A 25,169-nucleotide genomic window follows, 5' to 3' on the forward strand; every position below is an offset into this window, starting at 1 on the left:
CGGAACGGTTATTCCTTCCGCGAGAAACCGCTTCATCCGATTCGCTGCGTTTCCCGTATCTCGCCTTTGCTTCTGTTACACCAGACCTTCTCAAACTCGCGATTTCCACAACTTGGCCAACTATTCGCGAGCTCCGTTTTACAGTCTTCAATTCTGGTGAAAGATACGTTCACCGAGAACCGTTCGCGTAAAACCCAGCATCTATAGATGAAAAGAGGAACAAGTAACATCTAATACGAATAACGTAAAACTAACTCAACAGGGTTTCCTTTCATACCTATGGATTTATTTGCAATCTGTTATATTAATAGCAACGAGTAAATCGTGTTTAACGTTAATTAGTATGCGAAAGTTGGACAGTATGACCAATGACAAATATCTCTTTGTGTCTACGTGTGCCGGATGATTCCTCGAGAAATCTCTTGGCAAGTTTGTTAGGATAGTGACATAGCTTCGGCGAATAATTTATTGCACGTTTTGTGGCTTCCTGCTTAACAGATGGAACTGAGAGATCCACCTCTGTTCTCAACAGGATTTACGGGAAATAAGTTATAATTAACAAGAGAAAGATTATTCTCAAAATTCCTCCAACCTGTATAACGTTTATCGTCTTTCATCTACGATTTAAACATTTCCAGTATCAGCCACTCTCGAGATTTTAATATTTTATTCTTTTCACAGGAAGAAACTAACGTGGTCCTCGGATTAATAGGTAAATTTGTCTTCGTCTCGATAAGTAGTAATAAATTATGGTTAACGTTCCATCACTTTAACACGACAGACGAATCTTGGGGTCGGACAAAAGATTCGCTACTGGTTCGATGGAAATACTCGAATTATTCTCGCGGATGCGACCGACGTGGATAGCTAAGAATCCTGACGAGCAAGCCAATAATGGAAACGTCGAATTCGAGTGTCACTCCGTCGCGAGAATCATTTACACCGAGGGAGAAGCAAGAGGCGATGAAGTTCCAGGATGTACATCGGGGACATCGAATGCCACTTGTTCTTGCTATCCATGCTCTCTTCCTTTCTCTCCACCTGTCTCTGCCTCTCGTTCCCTTTCTCTGCAGGCGTCTCGTCACCGAGGACAATGCGATACTTCTCCTTTCAGACCAGTTCCGTGGCTGTACAGTCGTTATCCGCGGCACAATGCCCATTCAGTTGCGTCGCTTTACCGGCATGAAAACGTAGCCACCGATCGAGGAATGGCTGGCATCGCTCGGCTATCGAACCATCACGGCGATCGAAAAGGATTCGAGAACAAAACTTCGCGTTCGCTTTCATTTATTCGCGAAATCTCACCGGTTGACCGACAGACCTTCCCATTTTTCCTCATCGATCCTCCACGCAGGTCGTTCCTCGTGGTTCTCTCGTTCGAGAAGATGTCGTTTCGAGTATGCACGTTCGCGGAGACTTGGTCGAGGAAATTGCCGCGGATCGAAGGTCGGGACGAGATCGTTTTCTGCGTGCTCGAGAAACCGAGTCTCTGCGAAACGGACGAATGAAAAGCAATTACGCTGGTACTTTCCTTAAGCACTCGCGGTTCTCAGGTCCCTGTTCGGAGGACCCCTTTGAGCAAATAGCCCGTGAACGTGCTTCAGTCTCGTGCCATTCCCTATCTTTCTTTCCATATTTTCGACTTTCTTCTCGGAACTTTCTCCGTGCTTTTCCCCTGGACTAAGCACGCGGTGAACAAAGCAGGTATCTCGTTTCGGGTTTTCGAGTTCTTCGGATAAACTTCAAACTCGCAGCATCGAAGATATCGTTGGATCAAGGGGACCAACTTACTAATCTTTATAAATTACCAGGCAAGTCTCGGAACGTACCGGTACCCATTTCCCGTTTAGATATTCGTGTTCTCGGAATTAACGCTCGCGTCTGTTTACGAGTAGCAAGCTTCTACGAGACGCAGGCTTCCTCGCGAGTTTCGAGCAAACGGGCAAAATTTACCGTCGGGAAATCGATGCTAGAGGAACACGGGTATCGTCGGAACCTTCTCGGGGATGTTTGTCAGGTTTTAATTAATAATTTATCCGTCATTAGCCTAACTGACTTACCTGCAAAAAACAAGAAAACTACTTTATAATCTCGAGGCACCTTTGACGTTTCACACTCCCATCACCGTTGGTTATTTTTTCGTATACGTTTTATACTTTAGCTCGCGCGGGAGTATTACCCGTGTTTAAATTAATAAACGAATTAAAGTTTTCCAGGACATGCCGGGGATCTCGATCCCTCGACGGACTATCGAAGAAATAAAATCCGCTCCTGGAAGCTGAGATCCGTGGTCAGCGCGACGGAGGTAGCCGAAACTCGCGACAATTTCGCCGTGAAATTCCAGCGACTGTCGCGTGAAAGGAAGGAAAGAAAAAAGAAATATCGAGTTTCGCCAGGAAGTCGCGCGATGCACTCTCCAACTTCGCGACGATGCAGAAATTTGAAAAGTTCTGGGGCTCTGGATGATTTCCAGATATCCCCTCGCCGATTCGTCGAGTGCGTCCCTTTCCTGTCCCTTTCGTCGTTCCCTGCCCCAGGGACGTAAACGGGAAAGGGACGTAAAAATTGTCTCGAGAATGGATGCTTATGGAGCCCTCGTATCTCGAGAATATCGAGTATACGACGGAAATAGCGACAGGCGATCGTAACCACGCGATATAAAAATATTTTCATGCCGTATTAGCGAGGCATTTGTACCGGAGAGGAATCAGAGTCGCGTGTACGTCGAGGATTTATTCGCGAGTGAAACGCAAAGGGGAAACGCGGAGAATGACAGGTTACGAGTCGAGTGATCGTTGCGTTCCACAAGGGCGTATTCTCCACGGCCAGGAATTAAAACGCAAAGACTCGAAGCACCTGGTGCAGGAAAAGCGCGAGTACCGTAGGAAAAAGACGTCAGGGAGCAAACGATGCACGTACACGTGCGCATATATTCTCTCGGCGTATCACGACATATCGTTCTCGCGAGCAAACCTTCTTCTTGCGCGGCTTTACGTCCCTTTTTACGAGCGTGGATCTAGGCATCGTATTGGACCGTATTGCACCTAGTCCTCTCTTTAGTTTCGCGGACGTTCCCTTCGTTCTCGACTTGGATTCACCGAAAATTCACCGAACTAGTCTTCCTCGGACTAGTAATGTCGATTAAGGGTCTAACTAGCGCGTAGACGTCAGGTGTCCAATCGGTGGAAGATGGAGCGGATCGCTTAAGCGAGAAATTCGAGACACCGAATAGATCCCCGTTGGTCTCCTCCGTGGTAGCTCGAAGCTTTAAAGCTCGGATTCAGCAGGGTGGCCCCGTTATCAGCCGCATCCTCGTAAAAGAATCGCGACGCTAACGCGGTGCTTTGGGCTTAACGATCGCCGTACGTCCGTATCGCGGTGAATCGTATCCTCGCGTTTACGAGCCGGCGTTTAACCCGCCGCTTAATCCGACAGCGAGTTTCCTTAATTTTTATACGACCCTGGAGGTCGGATCTGTGGAACGGGCGTAGAGCCGGGATACGGATTGGAAGCATTTCTCGATGGGAGATGGACGACTTCGACGGTCCTCTCGCTCGCTTCATTTTCCGTCGTTTATCCGAGGAGTAGCGGGTCGAAGAGAAGCTTAATGGTAGAGCTAATAATCGAAGAGGGAGGAAGGTCTAACGGGTTCCTTAAGGAGCAGACGAAATTAGCGATAAGGGAGATAGAGTATAAGCGGTAAGCCACGAGAAGCCTGGAAAGGATCGAGAGGGTCGAAGGGTCGTGTAAGTGGTCTAAACTCCGAAACCGCTTCTATTAGCACTCTAGGCTAGCGTTCCCATGGCGTCCCGGGCACAAAGTCGTCCCGCGAAGGGGTAAACCGGCGCGACGCTGCGACGGCGGTCGGTCGCATTATCGGCACGCGAATTAACGCCGCGTATATGTTTTGCCTTCAATTATGCATATCAGAGAGAGAGAGAGAGAGAAAGAGAGAGAGAGGGAGAGGGTGAGAAAATCGCGAAGAGAAAAGCGGAGGAAGTGCAAACGTCGCGTGGCGTGGCGTCGCGACTAACTCGCAGTCGTGATTTCAACGGTGGCTCGTAACTCGTAAAACAGGAAGGGACTTTAACTTCGTGACCGTCTGCGTTCGAATCTGAAATTCAACTCTCCCCTAGTCTCCCCTAGTCTTTAAATATTCAAACGAATTCCGCTACAACCACTCGAGAAATACACACGTATAAGTATAACAGGGGAAGAAGAGAGCGCGCTCGTAAATACGAGAAACGCGCGATGAGTGGAAACTAAGGACGAATAAACGCGCTGTTTGTTACCCCGCAGACACGAGGGATCCGAAATTCCGTCGTGACGCAGGAAGAAATTTAGCAGTCCCTGGTACACGTACGTACCGATCGAGGACACGAGGAAATGGCCGATAATTGACCGATCCAGATGCCGGAGGTGATTCTTGGTGGATGGCGAAATTGACACGAGAGAGAATCATCGCGGTGGAAATTGTCCTTTCCGAAGGTCCCGTGGCTAGAAACGGAGCGAGAGAGGCACGTGGTCGGCGGAGGTTGGACGCGACCGTAGGACTTTCTCTGCAGGAAGCAACCGGCAGAAGCCATTAAAGCGAACGGAGAACACGGTGGGGCTAATGCGTCGTGAATTAGTGCATCGGCGATACCGTAAGTCACGACTGCCGTGTCCGGTGATTCGTTCTGATTAAAATCTAATTATGAATCACCGACGTGGCCCGCCACTATTTATCACCGTCTTCCCCCCGTTATTGTTTCTCCGCGTTCGTTTGCTCCGAACACGGCGGAACTCGATGTAATTCGGCGAAATTCTATGTAACTCGACGAAACTCGACGAAACTCGACGAAACTCGACGAAACTCTGGGAAGCTGGACGATTTAATCGAAATGGCCAAGAAGAAAGGGACCGTCGTCGTCGTCCGATACGAAACGCTCCGGCTCCGTGACGTATACCCGGAAGAATGGTCTCGATATCGCGATTTTCACGGTACGCGAATCGACGCGATTCTCGCGATGCTGGAGAGAAACGTCGAGGGCGTGTACCCTCTGGATTTATCTCGGTACGGCGCTCGCGAGATGGAACGGAGTAAAGGAGCAGGGTTATCCAACGACGAGGTGAACGGCAGTTTCAAATTTTTTATCGGAGGAAATTATGCCGGTGACGGGACGAGTCGCGGGGCCGTCGGTTGGGCGCTTATTGGTTTCATAAATTCGATAATGCGGCGGAGTCTGCCGGCGACAGGTTCCGTGTACGCGGCTTAATGGAATCTTAAAGTTTAAGAGAATTTTCCGCGGGTCGTCGTTGTCGTCGACGTCGTCGTGGTGGCGTCAACCGTATCTGAGCCAGACAAGCGAATAGTCAACTGATATACGAGGAAGCGTTTCCGCGGCAGAGGCCGGAGCGGAGGAGCCGATGAGCGGGAGACTCGGAGAAAGAAGGCGAGAAGAGGAATCACGCATTTATTTTCGCGGCACGCCGAAGAAAGGGGAAATCTTTCCGGGTTGCTGAATGGGACTGGCTGAACAGGGGGAGCAGGAACCGAGAGGATCGCTAGCTTTCCAAGGAAATATATATCCGGCAGATATAGGCTGGATTCTGTTAAATCTACTGGAATTAAACGTTGAAGGGCACTTAAGGAGAGGGAAACACGGCGGGCGTTTATAGCGAACCTCGTCACGGCTAAAGACACGATTTATTTCGACGTTTCCTTCGCCAACTTTGCCGCGCTCCTCCGATCCGCTATTTAATACCATTCGTCGAAACGCCGCTGGTACTTTATCGTTCTTCTTTCTCGACATCTGTTCGAGATCTCGCGGATATCGCGTGCTTCCGTTCGGCATTTCCCGTCCAGCGAATATTCTTTCCCTCGGTCGGGGCGTTCGCGGTATTCGCGGGACAGCGACGGGTCGAAAAATGACGAAACGGAAGAGGGAATAAATCGGAACGCGAGGTGAAGAGGAACACGAAAAGGAAAGCGACAAAACGAATTCTCGACGACTCGATTCGGCTCGGAGGAACGACGGTTGGAATTATTTGCCGATAAATTTGCTCGTGTAACGAATTTGCGTCGGCGCCGCGTACGACTGTTTCTAAATTAACGAACCGCAAACTATTTGCCCCGTTCACTCCGAATCTTTGTCCCACGAGCGATCCATCGATCGTTCGACGGTCGGTCGATGAGGTGCTGGCACTGTTCAAGAGGAACGAGTTTCTTCGAGTTTCCAGAGGGCAGAATCGTCCCCTCGTAGTAGTTAACCGCAACGAACTTCGATGCCGTTTTAAACGGATCGACGAGCGGATTTCGTCTCATGCGTACTCGCGCCGTACGCGCATCCGCGACTGGAAAAAGCCCCAGAGGCGAACTTCGTTTACACGTTTATTCCAACTCCGGGAAGTATACTGTTTGCATGCAAACAGAGCAAGCGTTTGCACACCTTGACAATGCCATCCCGACGAGGCTGTGCCACTTTGCTCCGCGCCATCGCGTATCGAACTCCGCGCGTCGCTCCCAAACTTTCCGACGTTCCCCGGCCTACGTCCACCAAAATATCATGCAAATTTCGTTCATTTAAAACTACGCGTGCTCGTGTCGCGATACGTTCCAAGTAGAAATCGATATTTCGCGAATCAAGTCGCGCGGAAAGAGAGAGAAAGAGGGGAAAACCGGTTTACCCTTCGTGGCGTATTTATTTTCCAACGAAGATACACAAAACCGGATCGTCGGAAGCGCGGCGCGGTTGGAAAAACGCGAGAGCACTTGCAAGCTCGGTGAATTAGCTGCGAAAGCGATCGATTCCCTCGTTGCCGAAACAATTCGCGCGACGTGTACCGACGCGAAAACGGTTTTAAACGGAGTCGTCATCGATCGAGATGGCCTTTTGTTCGTTGCTCGACGTCGCGTCGCGTCGCGACGGCTGTCGACTCGAGAACCGTCGAAATTTCGCTCGCTTTTCGGCCAATCGCTTCCTGCTCGTCTTCCAGGGCCGTGGAACAAACGTTGGACGTGGAAATATGCGAGCGCCATCGACGATGACACGTGGATGATGACTTCCGGAAAAAGTCTCTCGACAGGAACTCGGACGTATAGCGTCTCGACGCATCTACTCATCGAAATCCGTTCCGTGTATTCCCGAATTTTAAACAGCTTTCCTCCTCGACCACCTCCGAGATCTCGCCTCGACGATGACGCGCGACGTTAAGCTTCTTCCACCTCTTCTTCCTGCACCCCACGTCGTTTACGTCCTCTTTCACCTCTCCTTTTTATCCTACGCTTCTCCTCTTCCACATGCCGCTTCTGTATCGAGAGGTTTGCCAGCGTGGAACCGCGTCATGCATAATTTAGAAAGTTATCGAGAAGGTGGACGGAAGAGAAAGATGTCGCGCCCTCGTGAGGACCGAGCGCTGAGCCAAGTTACCATAAAAGCTCGCGCCCTCGCAATCACCTCGATGTCGACTTTCGATCCGGATCCATTAGCGGACCGTTAACCGTTTTCACGTCTCGATGGTTTTCAGATTCTTTGCGAATTATTATCGCGGAATAGCGGAACTCGTAAACACCGCAGAAAGCGGAGTAATTTCCGGTCGTTGCGCGCATTATATTCAAAGCGTATGATCGACGGGTATCGCTGGCCAATTCATTTCGGAATTTCTCGTTACAATTTCCGCGATAATGCGGCACTCGAAATGGAACGGAATCGAGATATTTTGTACATCGAATTAGACCGCGTAGACGCGCTAGATATTTCACCGCGGCGCGCCGTGCGTTTTCCCTCCCGAGCGTGAAATTCTCGGAAAACTTGACTCAATGGATGAAATATTTAATCGCCGTCGTGACAGTAATGTCCGAGAAAGACGTATCCCCGTGAGTTTAATTAAATTCGAATCTATCTCGCTGCGTGAGAATTTCATCGAACGCGAAAAATGGCGTGGAAAATTCTGCCGGACGATCGAGGCTGCTCTCGGTATTGCTGGATATACGCGAAGAGAGCGAATAAATAAGTAGAATAAACGGGTTCTCTCATCGTACACTCGTGAAATCGGATGAGCTTAAAAATACGAGCGTTTGAAATTTCGAGACACTAACGCGGGACGTTTAATGGAAAATAGGCCACTCGAGAGTGGATCGATGCAGCGCGATTTAGAATCGTCGAGATCGCTGACGATGCTTTACGACGGTTCAAAGTCCTTTTAAACTTTCGAGATACGGAATAAAATTTGGTAGCCGTAAATCGGTAACGAGTGGCGGCTGCCGGATTAAGTCGAGACTTTTTCCGCTGTTCCTTTCGGTGTCAAACGCGATCCCGAGTGTCAGGTTCGCGTGGATGGAGGCCGCAGCTCGATACGATAATTTTCGAGTGCACCGAGGATAAGTACGCAGGTATATAGAGGAACGGCGTATCGGACGCTTATCGCGGGATTTATTGGACGGCTCGCGATCGGTCGCGCATCTGGAAGAATAATCGGGACGCATCGATAACGAGGAACGGCTGCCTCGAGGGATTATCGGTGAATTTTCAGGCACGAAGCAGGGATGATCGACGGAGACGTGACCGTGGAGGGAAAACGGCGGTGGTGTTCGGTCGGATCGCGTAGCCGTCGGTTTATGTTCCGGTCATAAATCTTTCACCGGGAAGCGAAAGGCGAAGGAGCCGCGCAGCCGGTGAAAGGTCATCGCTTAAGATTATTGCGGCTTTAATGGCCGGCCATCAAACCGCGGACAATTCGACGAGATACGCTTTCGCGGATACGTTACGGAAAGCAATTCCCGCGATTAAATCCCGTCGAAATTGAATCTTCCTACGCGAGAACGTTCCGCCACCTTTTACAGTTTCTTTCCGCCAGGATCGCGTTAAACGGACTGTTCGATCGGAAACAGGGAGTGAAAGAGGGTGAGGAAAAGGGATGGAAAAGAAAGGAAAAGGGGAGAGGTAAAGCGGGAACCGCCTCGAAGGTTCGCTGAAGCGAGAAAACTGTTGGAGCAGGCGTTAACCGAAAATATCTGGATCTCGATTACCCGGACTTGGATTTAAGCAGCTGGCCAGGGTACCGATTAGTTCGCGGCATCCGAGTTTTACGATAGTTTCTCGCAAGAAACTCGCGCAATTTCCACTCGAAGCCACTTCGACCCTGTTGGAACGCAAGGCGAGAGTAAGAAACGGCCATTAAGAGCGTGTAAAGTGCTTTGTAACAGGATTAAAATGTATACGCTTGGTCCGACGATGACCATCGCGCGCGACGCTACCGGAAAATGGACGGCGATCGTACTTGGCGCGTCCGAACGCACGGCTGAGCTTTCGAATCCGTTAAGTGCTTCGTAACTCGATTTCGAATTCGCGCCACTCGGCCGATCATCCTGCCTCTTCGAACTCTTTCGAATCGCTTCGCGCTCGAGCTTTTCGCTCGAGCTTTTCGCTCGATGCTCGCTGCTTCTTACCTTTCCGCGAGCTACCGCAATTAGGACCCTTCTGGTTACCTTCGCCATTAGCGCAGATTGCACTCTCGCGCGTACCGTGACTGCGCGACTTTTTCCCACTTGCTCCCTTTTTCTCGCATTATCGCGCCGATCTTCCGCTTCCTCACCGTTCCCGCGACGAGGGATAGATAACGTCCGATCGAAAACGATCGGCTAAACCTTGGTCGAGTCGTCGCGCGCGGAGCATCGGGCAACCCAATTAACCGGTCGCTGTGCGATCGGTTACGGCCGAGCTTAATTAAAATTGCACTCGGACGTAGTTTTACGCGAAGGTAATCAGCGATACCGTATCGTTGGCAGAAGCATCGATCGACGCCGCGTTCGACCCCTTCCGAGGCCATATATTCGCCAGTGTTTCCCGTCTATCGCGAATTCGGTTTACGCTGCACGCTGTCGCCCGGCAAGTTTATCGTTGTATCCGATACCGACCAACTTATCCGACTTATCTATACGACGAGACGCGACGGCGCGGCGCGAGATTCGAGGAGAAATCGGATAATAATTAGTCGCTGCTTGCCAGCGGGATATCGTCGATTAAGGCCGAGAGGCGTCGTCGTTTCTTCCAATTACCGAACATCGCTCGAGAGTCGCTATAACGCTCGGCTTCCCTCCGATCAAGCGAGAGGATCGTCCTAATCGGTAGAGGCATTAACGCTCGGACAAAGGAGTATTAGCGGAGTTTTCGAAAATTTCGTCAAATTACTGCCCGTCCGAGCTTTACTCGACCCGGACAGCTCATCGATAGCACGTTCGAGGCGAGATCACGCAGGCCAGGAAGACGGATAAATTGGTCGGAGAAAGACGCGGGGAAGCAAAGAGCAACGACCGACGATGTAGGATAGGAACGCGGTACTTTCTTGGCCATGGGAGCGTGGAGGACGCGGTAGAATAGGAATTCGCTGATCTGCATAATGCTCCTCGCGGCGCGGTCCGCTCAGGCCGTGTCGCTAACAAACTTGCGCTTCGCCAACTGTTGCTGAACAGTCCGATATAATTTCGCGGCGATTCCGACCAAGAGTTAACCCCTATCCGCGTTTGAACAAGACGCAGCGCTCGTTTGATCATCGAATAATTACCGGTAAGCTTTCGACCGAGATGAAACGCGGAGTCGGTTCATCGAAGCGACCGGCTCTTATTTAACTCGCTCCTTCCCCTCGAGCTCGATGGAACTTGGTCGGGAAATATTCCGCGTATTACGCGCGCGGTTTCCATCCAGTTGGACTCCCTCTCGTCCTCCGATTCGACCATGCAACTTGGCAAAAGTTTCCCGCGCACCGTCCTTGTTCCCCGATGGAACGTCCGCTGCTCCGGCTTCGCTCCTTGTTGTCCCCGCAGCGAGAAGCCGCCACGATGAATCGTCGCACCGTGGAAACCGTGCAAGCGACCGTGAGCTCTAATTTAGCATAGATTTCAGTCGTAAAACGTTGGAGACGCTGGAACGGTAACCGCGGAGGTAAGCCGCCGTTGCATTCGTAATCGGCGTGCGAAGTTTGGGAAACCGCAGGGCCATGGAAAGGTGTTCTCCGAGTGGTTCTTTTCCACGCGGAAAGTGGCTGGAGCACGGCAGACCGCGAATAAACGCCGCTTTCCACGGATACTCGTAAGGAGAGATATATCAGCTTGTGTCAAATAGCCGCGATATTAAAGCGAGCGGGATGAAAGCGCAAGAGGATTACGCGTATTGTGCACCGTGTCAGAGATAAATGACAACGAATGCTCGGCGCGTGTCGGGGATTATAATGGGTCTGCGTTTGGCATCCATAGAAACGAGTCTGCTTCGCGCGAATATTTAAAAAAAAATAGGGGAAAAGAGACAGAGAGGAAAAGAAAAAAGAGAGGGGAAAAAGACGATGCAGGAATTAACGAGACTGTGAAACAATGTAGTTGACGATGCCGACGACGATGCACAGAGCCAGGATCCGCGAGGTATTCGCGTCGATGAATACACCTTGGTAAAAATTTTATCGCGACCGAAGCGAAACGGAGAAAGAAAGGTGGCGTGGAAGATCGTCATCCGAAGGTAGCGAGCTCGATAGGGTGCCTTTTCATCGCGATATTGCGTCGCGCGAGCAAAAAGGGTCAAGCAAGCCCGCGTTCTTGCATCGAATCGTGACTCGACTCGCCTCGTCCGTATCGACATCGAGATCTTTCGTTAGCCACCGACCTGTCGTCGAAATTCGTCGGAATTCCTCGAGACTCGTCGAAATTCGTAGACGGTAATGACCGTAGCTGCTTTTTCGAGCTACCAGCCGGAAGAATCTTCGAATCGTCCAGAGTCCTCGAAGCATGGCGACCCTCGAAACGAAGGAAATATTTGCGACGCAAAGATTCCTCGCGTTCGTCAAACGTTTTAAGCGTCGACAAAGTTTATTGGCAAACGGAACGAGACTAGAGAGAGAGAGAGAGAGAGAGAAAGGAGAAAAGAGAGAACCGGTGAGCCCGTGTTTCGCGCGACTTTGCTCGGAACGAAGTAAAATTAGGAGGAACGAAGCAAACGCGAGATCGCGGCAAGGCGGAGCGGAACGGGTTAATTAAAATCTGTCTGAAAATTCCGATGATAAATTCGTGCTTTCCGGAGCGTATGCCCGGAAAGAGGACTTCGATATAAATTTCGATTTAAGGGACGCGGTCTGGCCGCTTTTAATAACGACCAAGTCGTGGCTGCAACTTTCCTAATTACTCCAACCGGACTACGGCTTCTTCGCCCTTCTTACGCAAAGAACCAACGCGCTCCTTAGACAACGGCTCGTGACTTCAATGGCATTTCGTACCGACTTTCGCGCCTATTCTCCGCGCGAAACTCCAGCCAGAAATCGAGCGACTCCCTTGTTTTCTGCGAGACAGTTAACTCGGCTTCGAGGCCAATGGCGAGCGAGACAAATTCGCGAGGAATCTCAGCGCTGGGGTAATGGGGTAAATTAGTCGGGAGGGTAGGAAGAACCGCATGTAACGCGGGTATATCTGTTTCCCGGTGTCGCGTCCGCTTCCGAGAGAGACGGAGAGAAAAAGAGAGAATCTCGTAACGAATCGGTCGTCGTTTTCGGGGCAAAATCGATTCGACCGAGGTCTGGTTGACCGTGTGTCGACCCTGTGGACGCGGAGGAACTCGTTCCATCGTCGGACGAGAGACAGAAGTATTCGTTTATTTACCACGGATCGTGGAACCAGAGTCCGACCAGACGAAACGAAAGCCCAAAACCTTTTACTCGCCGGTGCGACGCAGTTTTTACCGCGAAACGAGAAGAAAAGAGTTGCCCTCGGACCTAACGCGCTCGATGCGCCTTGACCTAAGCCTTTTTACCTCTTTTCACCCTGCGGACAAAGTCTCTTTGCCCGCTAAATCACGCGAATCCCTGAGACGCGCGCCTTGGTCGTGTTCGACTCTGAAGAAAGGGTCGTCGCGATGAAACTCGAGTCGGGGATATCACGGTTTTATCCTTATTTACTTTATTTACGTCGCGTCTCATCGCGTTAGGGGAAAAAATGGCGGCCGATGCTTGGATCACGCGCCTCGTCCCAAACGAGATTACGCGAGGAAAGTTGGCGCGACAGCGGCTTCGGTTTCATTTTAAAATTGCCTCGACGCGAAACGATATAAAGACGTCGAGGAAGATCTTCGTCGCGCGTTCATCGCGACGACCGAGCATCGAGAGTCAAACAGGAACCTTTATAAATGCGGGTACGTACGTTCGGACTCGTAAAAGTCCTCGTAAAACTTTCGTTTTTACGGCCAACGCGGCGGTCCCGGGTTCTTCGACCCTCCAGGTATCATCGATGCCGGTCCACGCCTATCTTTCGACAGCGAGCTCCAACTTTCGCGCGAATTCGCGCTCGAGAGGATTATTTCGAGATCCACGATGATGTCGAGTCGCTCCGATTCGAGGATGGTCGAATGGCGCCAATTCTTCTTCTCTCTCTGGCTGTATGATCGACCAAAGATGGGGAGAGAGCGAAAAGACGGCGGAGAAAAGTGGTTCTCGGAAAGGCGTAATAACGCGACCCCCGCGACAGGTTTATCGGACGTTGGGGTCCAGGTAACGAGTTGGAGCGCTTGCATTATGCGAGCGGTGACCGGTAGATAGGTAGTAGGTAGGTGGGCAGGTTCGCAGGTAGGTAGGCTTGGGCGTCGCGCGAAATTGCGATGAACGGGGAACGGTGAACGAGCGTGGCGTTACGGCGCCGGGGTTCGACGCGAAACCGGAAATGCGTTTATCGACGCGCGGCAGCCACTCGAGGAAAATGATCGTTGGACGGCGGGACAATGATAATTCCGCTCGACCGCGGTGACTGGCAGGGAATAAAACGAAAGCCTGACAGAATCGCCTCTGGCCTGTCTTCCTACCTTCCTGCCCGCCAGCCCGCCATTATGCTCGCGTCGATCGAGTGGAAATTAATGGCAACGACGATAATTGCCTCGATAAACGTACCGGGCCCACAATAAAATCCTCGTTACGACCCGGCAACGGCTATTCCGGCGAGAAAAGAGCATTCCGTTTACAATGAAATTTTATGCGCGATCAATTCCGATCGCGTTCACCGGTGTACAGCGAAACGACGAGCTGCGGCGCGCTTACCGACTAACCTCTTGGAAATTGCCCCCGACGTGAGGAGACGCGTAACTCGAACGCGATAAGTGGACGATCCGAATTCAGATTCGGTTCTCTCGAACGTTCACGGTATTCTGACTCGCCTGCGAACTCGCAATTATCGAAACGCTCGCGTCGAATCGCGTCGAAAGGAGCTAGGACTAGAGTCGTAAGTGTAAGGAGATCTTTCGGCTAGGTGCTCGAGGAAAAATAAATCTCCGAGACGCAACCGTGACTATGCGTGTTCCTTTGGTCTTTGATATGCTCCGATTGTTTTCTACGAACCTATAGACCCGCGAGAAAGCAGCGGCATAAATTGCGGAAATAACGTAGGTGGAAAAGGAAGGACGCGTTGCCGCTATCGAGCATCCGCGATAAATAAAACATAAATTCTCTTTTTCCACGGTGGTAATTGCGAATGGTCGACATGGACGGAGACAGAGACGATTGAACAAAGGGAACACGCGTTCCGTTCCGCGAGCCGGTTATTCCGCGCGGAGCGCACGCCACTCGCGACGAGTTTTTGCATTTCGATCACGTAACGGTGCGCCATTATTAACGGGGACCCGTTCAAATGCGTGTAATAATGCTGGGATCGATCGGCGCCGCGAATTTGTTATTTCATTAATGCGTATTTATTCCGGCCAATCGAGAATATCAATTATCTTCTCGAATATCTGTCGCGCGTTGCATTATTATTGAAATTTCACCGGCGCGTGGAAGCGCGCTGAAAACTTTGCCGCGAAATCGGGACCATTCCGTTATCGTCGTTCCGTCCAACGATAAATACCATTGGCGGAAGAAATTCCGCGCTCTCGAAACGAATCGCGCGCGCCCGCGCGCAAATATTTCCCAATAAAAATAAACGAGGGCACTTTCAAAACTCGCGCCCTATCCTCGATATAATACACCGGCACACCCTCGTAAATTACGCACTCGCGCCAGAGTGGAGCGCCGTTCCCGCCGAGTACTTGTCTCGCGCTGCTGAATAACGCGTTAACGCGGAAACGCGATACACAGCCGCTGCTTCCATCGGCTCCGCCATGATCGGAATCTCGCAACAGCCACGAGTATTCGCCAAATTTCGCGACCTCGTTTTGCCGCTTCCTTACTCGCGTTGTCTCGAATCGTTACCGAAAAAAATCCTCGAAAGAGCGTCTTTCGACTTGAATCGACAACGTTTCACGACTTTGGTCGTTCAAGCGAATTCCCATAGACTTCGCATTTACACGGGAACTGACCGATCGTCTTGGACCCGTCGCGAGCCAACGACGATCTCTCCGCGGGCAAATAACACGTCGAACGCGACTTTCCCCGTTGGCCATCGATGAATCGGATACGATTAACCCGGCGATGACCCGATGGAAACACGGATAGAAGCGGCGCGGAGACGAGCACGAAGCAATCGCGCGAAGGAAATCGGGCGGTGATCGATCGGTCTCTTTCTTCCCCGGTGCCGCGAATTTTTCCGGGCCTGGACCTCCCGCATTTCTCGCCGGAGACGCAGCCAACCACCGAAGAAGTTTTCCCACGAGCTTTCGGGTCGCGCGTCGAGATCGATAAGTGCCAACCGATGTAGATGCATCTGACGTATGCATCGGAGTGCAACGCGAGACGTCTCTCGCTCCACCCTGCCGCTCCTCCTTTTCCCTCTTCGCTTTTTCCTTTTCCCTTTTCCCGACCCTTTCTCTTCGTTCGCTCCGATTTCGTTGCGCCCCTAGTCCTCGATGCCTCTTTAACGCCGTCGAACACGCGGAGTCGATTATTTCTCGATCGCGAACCCCTACTCGAGTCGACCACGAACACGTCCGTCTCTGTATACGTGTGTATACCTGATCGGTTCTCCGGGATTCTCGAAAAAACGCGTTTGGTCCTGCGATATGTTTACGACAGCGATGAATTTTTACGCGAGCCGCTACTTGTCTGCAGTTTCCTCGTGCACGCTCCGATGAATTTTCTTATTCGAGAGCGACTACGAGGGAAACTGCACACGCGAGTGCATTGTACCAACGTACGTACGTCTATTTCGGTCCCCGGCTCTGACCCGATTCCTTTCCGGCTGCTTCTTTCGCTCGTTCACGTCAGAATCTTAAATATCTTGGCGCGATGCGGCCGGGTTCGTTCGTCGTCCATTGGAATTTCATCTTGACCTTTGGCACTCGTCCGTTGGTTGGGCCGAAAATTCGTGGAAAAGTGGTACGTCGGTATCGGCGAATACCTGGATAGCCGTGTTTGCCTGTGCAGACGCGTAGTAGGTCCAGCTAGGCTGGTACCGGTTCGATCCCGGATCGATCTCGGAGAATTTTCGGGTCACGAGGGACAAGCGTGGCCGTAAAAGGGTTAAAAGGGGTGGAAAAATGGGGCGAAAAGGGTAATAGTCGGGTCGCGGCGTGTCGCGACGCGGAACGCGGTCGATGGAGGGTGCGAGGGTGGAGAAGAGACGGGGCGCGAATCGTTTGGGGCAGGAACGCGCGAGGCAGCATCGAACGATTCTAGGAAGTTGCCAGTTGCGCGACAAATTCATTAGGGAAAGTGGCGCGTACCGATTAATTAATTAAGCAAAGCCGTTCGCATTGACCCGTGTGCGCCCAGTTGCCGCAACGTTGCGTTAATCAATATTTTAATGCAGCTACGAGGAAACAGTCGCCGCAAATATGCGTCCGTTTTAATGCATCGCCAGTCGGAGAGAATTATGTCGTAACCGAAGCCGATTTGCGTTATAAATTTCCCGTTGATTGCCGCGCGCCAGTTTCGCTCTTCCTCCGCCACCCCCGTCCGCCCTTCTATTAGGAACCGTACGATAATGCTCTCGTAAAACGACAAACCGGCTACGGCGATCGAATTCGCCGCGTTCGCGTCGCTCCTCGTAGCTTGGCTCGCCGGAAACCATCGAGCGGCCATTTCGCTCGTCTAAATTATTTCCCGCGAGGCGAGCGGAGAGCGCCAAGTAACGAATTCGCGTATAAATCCTCGCGTTATTGCCGTCGCTATTTATCTTTCCGCGCGGTTTATCGGCCATTTTTATTGGTCATTTTTATCGCTGATTTTTATCGTTGATTTTTATCGCTGATTTTTATCGCTGATTCGAGGCGGGTGGTCGTCTTTGCGAAATGTTAAAAATTATCCAGCGATAATTCCTCGTTAAGCGGAACCGGTTTACCACGAGATCGCCTTGAAGAAAGGGTGCTTCTCGCGAAGGGATCGAAGATGAAAGAGGTCGAGGCCCGACTCGAGCATCGAGCCTCACGGAGACGCGAGTGGAAGTCAAACAGCGAACGTTGAAAGGACTCGATAGATGAATCGACTCGAAGTCTCCTACCCCGATAGATCTAGGTAGCGCGAGAGCTCCGAAACTACGAACACGTGGACGTATCGCGATTATTCGATTATTACAAATTTTCGACGAGTTTAATCGGTAATAACGTACATCGGATCGTTCCATTCGCTTTTCTCTCCTTTCCTCCTCGTTGATCGTAACAGGCAAGCGCGAAAACGGAGAAATCGAAAGGATCCGAAAGTTGAGCGACTAATACGAGTAAGGCGAGACGCGTCTAACGATCGTTCGTTGAACGAGGAAAAACTCGGAAGCTCGGAGTCGTTGTCGTCCGAGGGAATGATAAATTTTAAAGCGGATAATAAATTCCCACGACTGGCAAGCTCCTCCTTCGTCTCTGTATCTTAACCAGGTCATCGTCATTTTTCAAAAGTTCTCATCTCGGCCATCTCCTGTCAGCCGTTCTCGAAGGGACGTAATAATCTTTATGTAATAAGCTTCGCGCTGGATCTTTTCGTTTCAATTATCCCCGTGACGTCCGGGAGAATGCCACACCGGCGACAGTGGAAGCGGCGCGGCTGAGAGTTTCGAAAGAACGGACGAGAGGAACGGTGGAGCGAAATTCGATTTCCGGGAAACGCTTTCCGAAAGTTCGCTTTGATGGTTTGATGGCCGAAAACCGACTTCCTCGGGCGACGATTCGTCGGGCCGATTCCCGACACTCGCAGAAACGAATCGCTCGTCCACGCGTTGGTTCCCGAAAGACACCGGTCCCGGACCCTCGAGCTACGATTCTGCTCGCGATTTTCCTCCGATCGAATGAATCCGTAAGCTCCAGTCGCGACGATAAGACGAAAGTTTAGATTAAACCGTGAATATTTAAGGGCGAACAAGCCGGGTCGAGCGTACTTGCGCGTGTATGCGAGCACGCTAGACGGGCCAAGGGTTCGGTCAAGCTGGACCAAAGCGAGTCCAACAAGATGCCAAGGCTAGTCGGATCGGCCTGCTCGACACGGGCACGGATTATGCAGGTTTGTTTTACGGATTAACGAGCTCGAGACTACACGACCGGCGTCGCCGAACTCCTCGCAGACACGGTAGATAATTCCTCGCGAGGAAATAGCTGTTGCTTAACGCGTGTCGTCGACGTTTAAAGGAAAAACGAGATAAATTAGAGGAACACGAGACAATGACCAATCCGACGTCGATGGACCTCTATGCCGGATTATATGTTAGGTCAAAGAAGATTCGAGCTATGTTCTCGGTGACATACTGTGGATCAAAATTTTGAGAATGCCGCTAGAGATTATACGGAAAGTCTATCTACGAGTGCTCTATTATTTCAGGAACGGGTCGCATAAATAATAAAGTCAGCAAATTTGGACCAGAAAATTGCCAATATAGGAAATGCTGTGATATCGGAAGAAATATCGCGCAATAGCGAATCTGAACTCATTTTATATATCGGCTGCTGTATTTTTATGTACCTTAATTGAAGTTTCTTACAGCAGTTCAAACATCGACAATTTTTTGCTCCAACTTTGCTAATTTAATTTCAACGTTGGTCGTGTTTCGGTGAAATAGAAATATTTGTCTTTGCAATCGTAAGTGTGCCAATACCTCTTTGGCTCGCGAATTCTTCAATTTGTTCCACTACTTTCTCGTTACAAAGTAAAACGAATATCACAGAAATGCTGCAGGAAACACACTCGAACGATCTAACGTTGCGACAACGATGTAGCTTGCCACACTTGGGTACAATCTATTAGCAGAGTACCAAATATTTTCTGAAAAAAGGTGTAAATTACCCGAGTGATAAATTAAAAAAGGAAAAGAAACTTTCTCGTTATACGTCGATTAAAAATGTTCATTTCTACTATTTCGAATATCAAATCATCTCAACGAACACATCAAGGATCTAAATCATATATCACAACACAGAAGACTGGAAAGGAATAAACAAACCGATTTGTGGAATTAAATTAAAGAAGGAACATCGCATATAATGTTAACGGCAACGCTACGAAGCGTTTACCTCATGCAAGTCATATCTTTAAGTCATCAAATTTGCTGGTTAGCTCAATGAAGCTAGTTGTAGATGTAATTTAGTATAAAAAAAAAAATTTCTACTATTTACCTATATAAATAGCAGACTGTTAATCGAAATTTGTACTCGCCAGTTACCTGTTTGTATAAAGTTATCGGGAAAAAATTAAGCGAGCCGATACTCTCTCGATCCACTGCAGGTCGATCGCGGACAACTGTTCTTCGTAGCGGAAATTCCGCGAGATTCTCAAAGGCATCGTCACGGACCGGATGGCTTTGTTCCCCGCGCTTTATTTCCTATCCGAAATTAGATATTATCCGGCGCTTGCGTGTGGTCACGAACACGTAGATGGGCCGCACACGCGCGTGCGTTATTGCGCGGTCGTGTGTGTTATTGCGCTTTGTTATCAGATACGGAAACGACGCTCGTGACATTTCAATTTCATGCGACATAAAATACCCCGCGACCGCATTTACTGCTTACACCCGCCATCCCCCAGTCCTACCCCGTCGGATCAGCGAACTCGGCTTTCGCTCTTATTATCCGTTTCGTTAAACAAGACTATCGACCACGAGGGAAAAGGAGGGCAAAATTCGGTAAGAATCCTACGAGAAATTCGTAAACACCGAAATATCATCCAAGGGGTTTCCGTGGTGTAGTGGTTATCACATCCGCCTAACACGCGGAAGGTCCCCGGTTCGATCCCGGGCGGAAACATTTATTTTTTTTCTCCAGAAATTTCTTTAACGTCAAAAAATCGATCGTCGTCATGCTCATATAGAAAAACAAAATTTTTCTGATTAATATATTTGATCATTAAGCGATAAAACATTACGAAGGAACTTCGCGACTCTAGAAGTTCTAAGTCTTCAACCACCCCCCACGAACTTAACAGTAATAGGTAGATTCCTTTAATCCAGGCCATTTCCCGAATATCTTTCACAAATTGCAATTCGAGTAAAGTCGTATAAGGTCGAGACACACTTGTGAAGCAAATTACTTGAAACTTGAGACGACGAGTGAAGCAAAAGTTAGACCCGTGCCAAGTGCGATCTTTAGCAGTGACTCAACTCGAAAAATCGAACACGATCGACGTCGTAGCGCAGAATTGATCGCGATTTTCGAGCGGACATTTCTGCGAGCGAGGAGATTTAGACGAGACACCGAGGAAGGAGCAACAACAGTCTAGTCGATTAAGCGTGAATCGGCGATTAGGCGCGCGAAAGTGCACGCATTATGCAGCAGCGTGGGATAACGATCGCGTAAATCGGAGCGTGGAACGCGCGAGGAAACCGCGTGATCCAGTATCGAACCTCGATCCAGATTCCAAGGATCGATCCAACCGCGAGAGGTCAGTGCGAATCGGCTATTCGAGGCGGAATACACGCGGAGTCTCGCGACGATCGCTTTCCGATTGGAATTCCGAAATCAGGGTCCGCGTTATCCGCTTCGCAGCCGAGCGCTCTACTTTTCGCGGCGATAAGAGTCCGCGGGTCAAGAACCGACGATAGCCTGGAAGAATCGGAAAGGGATTTGGAAGTAGCAGGCATGGCGGAGATCCGCGACGAAGAATCGAGCGAGCGAAGAAAAGGGAGAGACTTACACTACTTTCTCGTTACAAAGTAAAACGAATATCACAGAAATGCTGCAGGAAACACACTCGAACGATCTAACGTTGCGACAACGATGTAGCTTGCCACACTTGGGTACAATCTATTAGCAGAGTACCAAATATTTTCTGAAAAAAGGTGTAAATTACCCGAGTGATAAATTAAAAAAGGAAAAGAAACTTTCTCGTTACACGTCGATTAAAAATGTTCATTTCTACTATTTCGAATATCAAATCATCTCAGCGAACACATCAAGGATCTAAATCATATATCACAACACAGAAGACTGGAAAGGAATAAACAAACCGATTTGTGGAATTAAATTAAAGAAGGAACATCGCATATAATGTTAACGGCAACGCTACGAAGCGTTTACCTCATGCAAGTCATATCTTTAAGTCATCAAATTTGCTGGTTAGCTCAATGAAGCTAGTTGTAGATGTAATTTAGTATAAAAAAAAAAATTTCTACTATTTACCTATATAAATAGCAGACTGTTAATCGAAATTTGTACTCGCCAGTTACCTGTTTGTATAAAGTTATCGGGAAAAAATTAAGCGAGCCGATACTCATCGAAGGAATCATGGGCGAACGATCGTTACGTGACTGAAGATTGAGACATGGGAGATCGAAGACGCGGTTCTTCTTGGAAAGATTTCTCATTGAAAGGGACAGTGGAATGTATAGCGTGCGAGGGTGTTCGTGTCGTTCATCGCCACCGCTTTTTACCGAAGGGTCGGTTCGAGATGGAAAGTGGAAGGATAAGTGAACTCCGAAGGATACGACGAGTTAATCTGTGCGACTCAAAGATGACGGTCAGAGCCATCGCTGGAATTCGGACGGGTCTATTTAAACCTGGCGGCAATCCAACCGGCCGGTGGGGAATACCATCTATGATTTTGGACCCGAAGCTCAAGAAAGCAACGGGAACATAGAATGCACGAGGAGGTCGTCTAAAACTGCGTATCGTGATAGATAAGGACAGAAGACGGGTAGAAAAGGACAGAAAGGCTCCGGCAGTGAAAATTAACAAATTATTCAATTGCTGTGATTAATTTATGAACTTTTATAGCCTCGTCGCCAAGCTGAAACTCTGAACAACATTCGTATGCAATTTTTGTACATAATTTGATGTTAATTAGTATATTATTGATAATTATTTGAAGCCGTGCGTGATTTGATAACAACGATGAGCATGATTGTCGGACAAAATATTTAATTATGAACTAAACGAGAAGAAAAATGTGATCAAAAATGATACGAGAAGATGTGCAAGAACATTGTTTTTCTAATGTGTGCGTATCACAAATTAATTGCATTGAAGATAGTAATTAATGAATACTCATTAATATGTTCGACAACATTTCAAGCACTTCATGGAATAATTACCAATAATGAATTAATTGAGAAGAAATTAATGCACAAAATTATATTAGAAAGTTCGCCAGGGGCGTGTTTATACGATGCAATTATAAAAGTTCATAAATTAATCAAAGAAATTGAGTCATTTGTTAATTTTCCATTGCCGAATTATTTTATCAGGGTGTATCAGGGGCACATAAGTAGAGTTAGTAATCTGTTCAATTGAAATCAGTGCCATCTGTGAGTTTCGACCCATGCTCAGGTTCGGAAACGACGAATTTGAACTAAAGTCGCTGTCAAGGCTAGTTTAGACGATTTTCGAGCTATCCGAGTAATTTTGTCGACTCGTTGAATACCTTATTCCGCGTGACGTACATTTCCCGGGTGATCCGGGTGATCCGCGGATGCAGACCCATCTGCCAAAAGCGACTCTTTCAACAAACGTTCTTACATAAGAGAAAGAGCGAGCTTGACCCGGGCCGTTAACGCAAATGAATTTAAGTGCGAATAACCGAGGACGCAAATAGTTACTTTTGAATTTAAAGCGACTCGTCGTTTTCCCTCCTCTCTCTCTTCTCCCCGAGAGGGAGAGACAGCTTGTCGACGCGGTCCTCGAGCATATTTGTCTTCCGACTCGGCGACCGAGGCAGAAGCGTCGAGAACTCGTCGAAGATTTTCCCTTTTCCGCTTTTCCAGCGCGGCGCGTCATCGGTCTCGCGCTCGCGCCTCGTCGTCCTCCTCGACGAGACGCGAATGTGACGGGAAGAAAACGTCGACAGAGATCCTCGCAGTCTTCTTTAATTACCCACTTTGCTTTCTTTCACCGCGATACTCTCGAGTGGCTTTGCCTCCGTAATTACTCGTCGCGCGTACCGCAACCCGCCTCCAACTTCGCGCCTCAAAGACACTCGCGAGGACCGTGCAGTACAGCGGCGATAAAAGCGTCCTCTCGTTCTCTCGTGCGTCCCGAATGGAAACGCGTTCGTGGCCGGTCGATGCCATCGTCGCTTTTACCGTAAATAGGAAGCGTATTCTTCGCGGCACCCGCGGGACACGGTCGCGGGCCGGGAAAAATCACCGCTGCTTTATCAGCGGGGTGGAATAGTTTTGGGTTAAGATGCATTCTCGAGACTCCTTTTTCTGTCCGCGCTGAGAAAGGGGAAAAATCGCGTTACATATTTTCAGAGGGAAACTCTGGGAGAGATAGAGCGACAGGGAAAAACGAGCGTGTATCGCGGCTCTCTATAACGCTGATCGATCGCGATCGCAATTGCGTGGATTACGAGCGCCGTTTGTCGAGCTTCGAGACGCGGTAGCGCGCTCGCGGATTGAAGAGACAATTTTCCCGTCGCGATTTCCTGTTTATCGCTGGTTTTCATACGTTCCCGGGGTCGTGCGGGTGAGAAGCTATCCTCTGGGAAGCGACGACGGAGGTGGCGGAATCCGTGCTATCGCAATTTCCACTCCCCTGCAAGCTCTCGCCGCGTCGTCGACACGGTAGGCTGGAAAAAGGAACAACGTCGGCGGGGAACTGACGTTCCGAGCGTTGAAGAAAATTTTCCGAAAATTTTAAACACCCGCTTGAAGAATTCTCTCTTGCTGTTGCTTACGAACGCGAAGGTAATTCTACCGTAATTAGGGTCAACGAGAGGTACGAACGAGCGAGTAAAATCGGCGTTGGTACATCGCGAGAACGAGACGTTGGCTATAGTCGTGGCGAGTATCGAGAGGGTGGAAATCGCGGACGTGGATCACTGGCGTTAGATGGAGAGCAGGTATCCGTGAATGGAAGACAGGCGAGAGGAGTCGGGGACGTCGGGACACCGAAAGGGAAAAGGTTGGCGGTGGAAGAGGGTGAGAAGAGGGTGGGAAGAGGGTAGAAACGCAGGAGAAAGGTAGCACGAAGCGTGCTTAACGCGCCGTTATCGCATTACGTTTTGAAAGTGGTACCACGAATGCTAAAGGCGTGCGGAAACACGCGGATGCGACTGGGAGAGGTTGGAGGGCGAGATAACGTTGCGTCGTGAATAACAGGTGAACAAGGAGGGTAGGTGGGTCGATAAAAAGATTCACCGCGGATTCTCTCGCGGCAGCGACCTGCTCACCCCTATTCTCGCGATAGGTAACGCGCACCGGGTGCAGAAATTAAACTTTCCTGCGGTAGATTTGCCTGGAAAATGTTTGGGAATAAAAATTCGAAGGAACGCGGAAATAGCGTTAACTGCGTCGCGACCGCAACAATTTTTAACCGCTTCCAAAACGAGTTCTCGTACGATCGAACCGCGTTAGCCCGTTTTCGATCGGTCGAGACGGAAAAGTGGAAAGGGAAACTCAATAGCTGGAACGAGTAGCTAAATTTGAAAAACGGCTTCTTGTCCAACCAATTATAACGAAAGGCGGGGTACGGGAATAGAGTTGCGGGTGACGTAGTAGTTGCGAGTATTTTCGAAATAAATCCCGATTACCTCATTTGCCTGTGTCGATCGGCTATATCGGGAGCAGACACAAAGGTTTCTCTCATAGTATCGCGCTATTTTCGAAAGAACCTAACTCCACGGTAATCTCTCATGGACCGTTCCATCGGTCAGACGTCGGTACATATAAAGTTATTTCCAATGGCTAACCGCTCGAGCTGTAAATACACCTCGAGGTTGAAGAACGAGGTTCACGAGGTAGACTTATTAGAACGAAACGGGCGTAAATGGCCATTATGCGATACGGGGAATAGGGTAATTGCGACCCAATTTCCTCAGCGTGGCCAGGGTTGTCATCGGTGACCAGGCTACTGTAATTATTTAGTATGATTGAAATAAAACAAATA

General features: G+C 49.5%; 1 protein-coding gene and 1 non-coding gene across 2 annotated transcripts in view; one reads left to right on the forward strand and one right to left on the reverse strand.

The window, feature by feature from the left end:
• LOC108555804 (uncharacterized) overlaps positions 1-25,169 on the reverse strand; it is a 57,225-nt gene that overhangs the window by 15,202 nt on the left and 16,854 nt on the right. The gene's annotated exons all lie outside the window — the stretch shown is intronic.
• On the forward strand, positions 20,021-20,093 carry TRNAV-AAC (transfer RNA valine (anticodon AAC)). Its single transcript has one exon. It is a non-coding gene; the product is annotated as a tRNA-Val (tRNA).

The sequence above is a fragment of the Eufriesea mexicana genome, unplaced genomic scaffold (assembly GCF_001483705.2).
Source record: "Eufriesea mexicana isolate 0111107269 unplaced genomic scaffold, ASM148370v2 scaffold283, whole genome shotgun sequence".
In the NCBI taxonomy this organism is placed as follows: domain Eukaryota; kingdom Metazoa; phylum Arthropoda; class Insecta; order Hymenoptera; family Apidae; genus Eufriesea; species Eufriesea mexicana.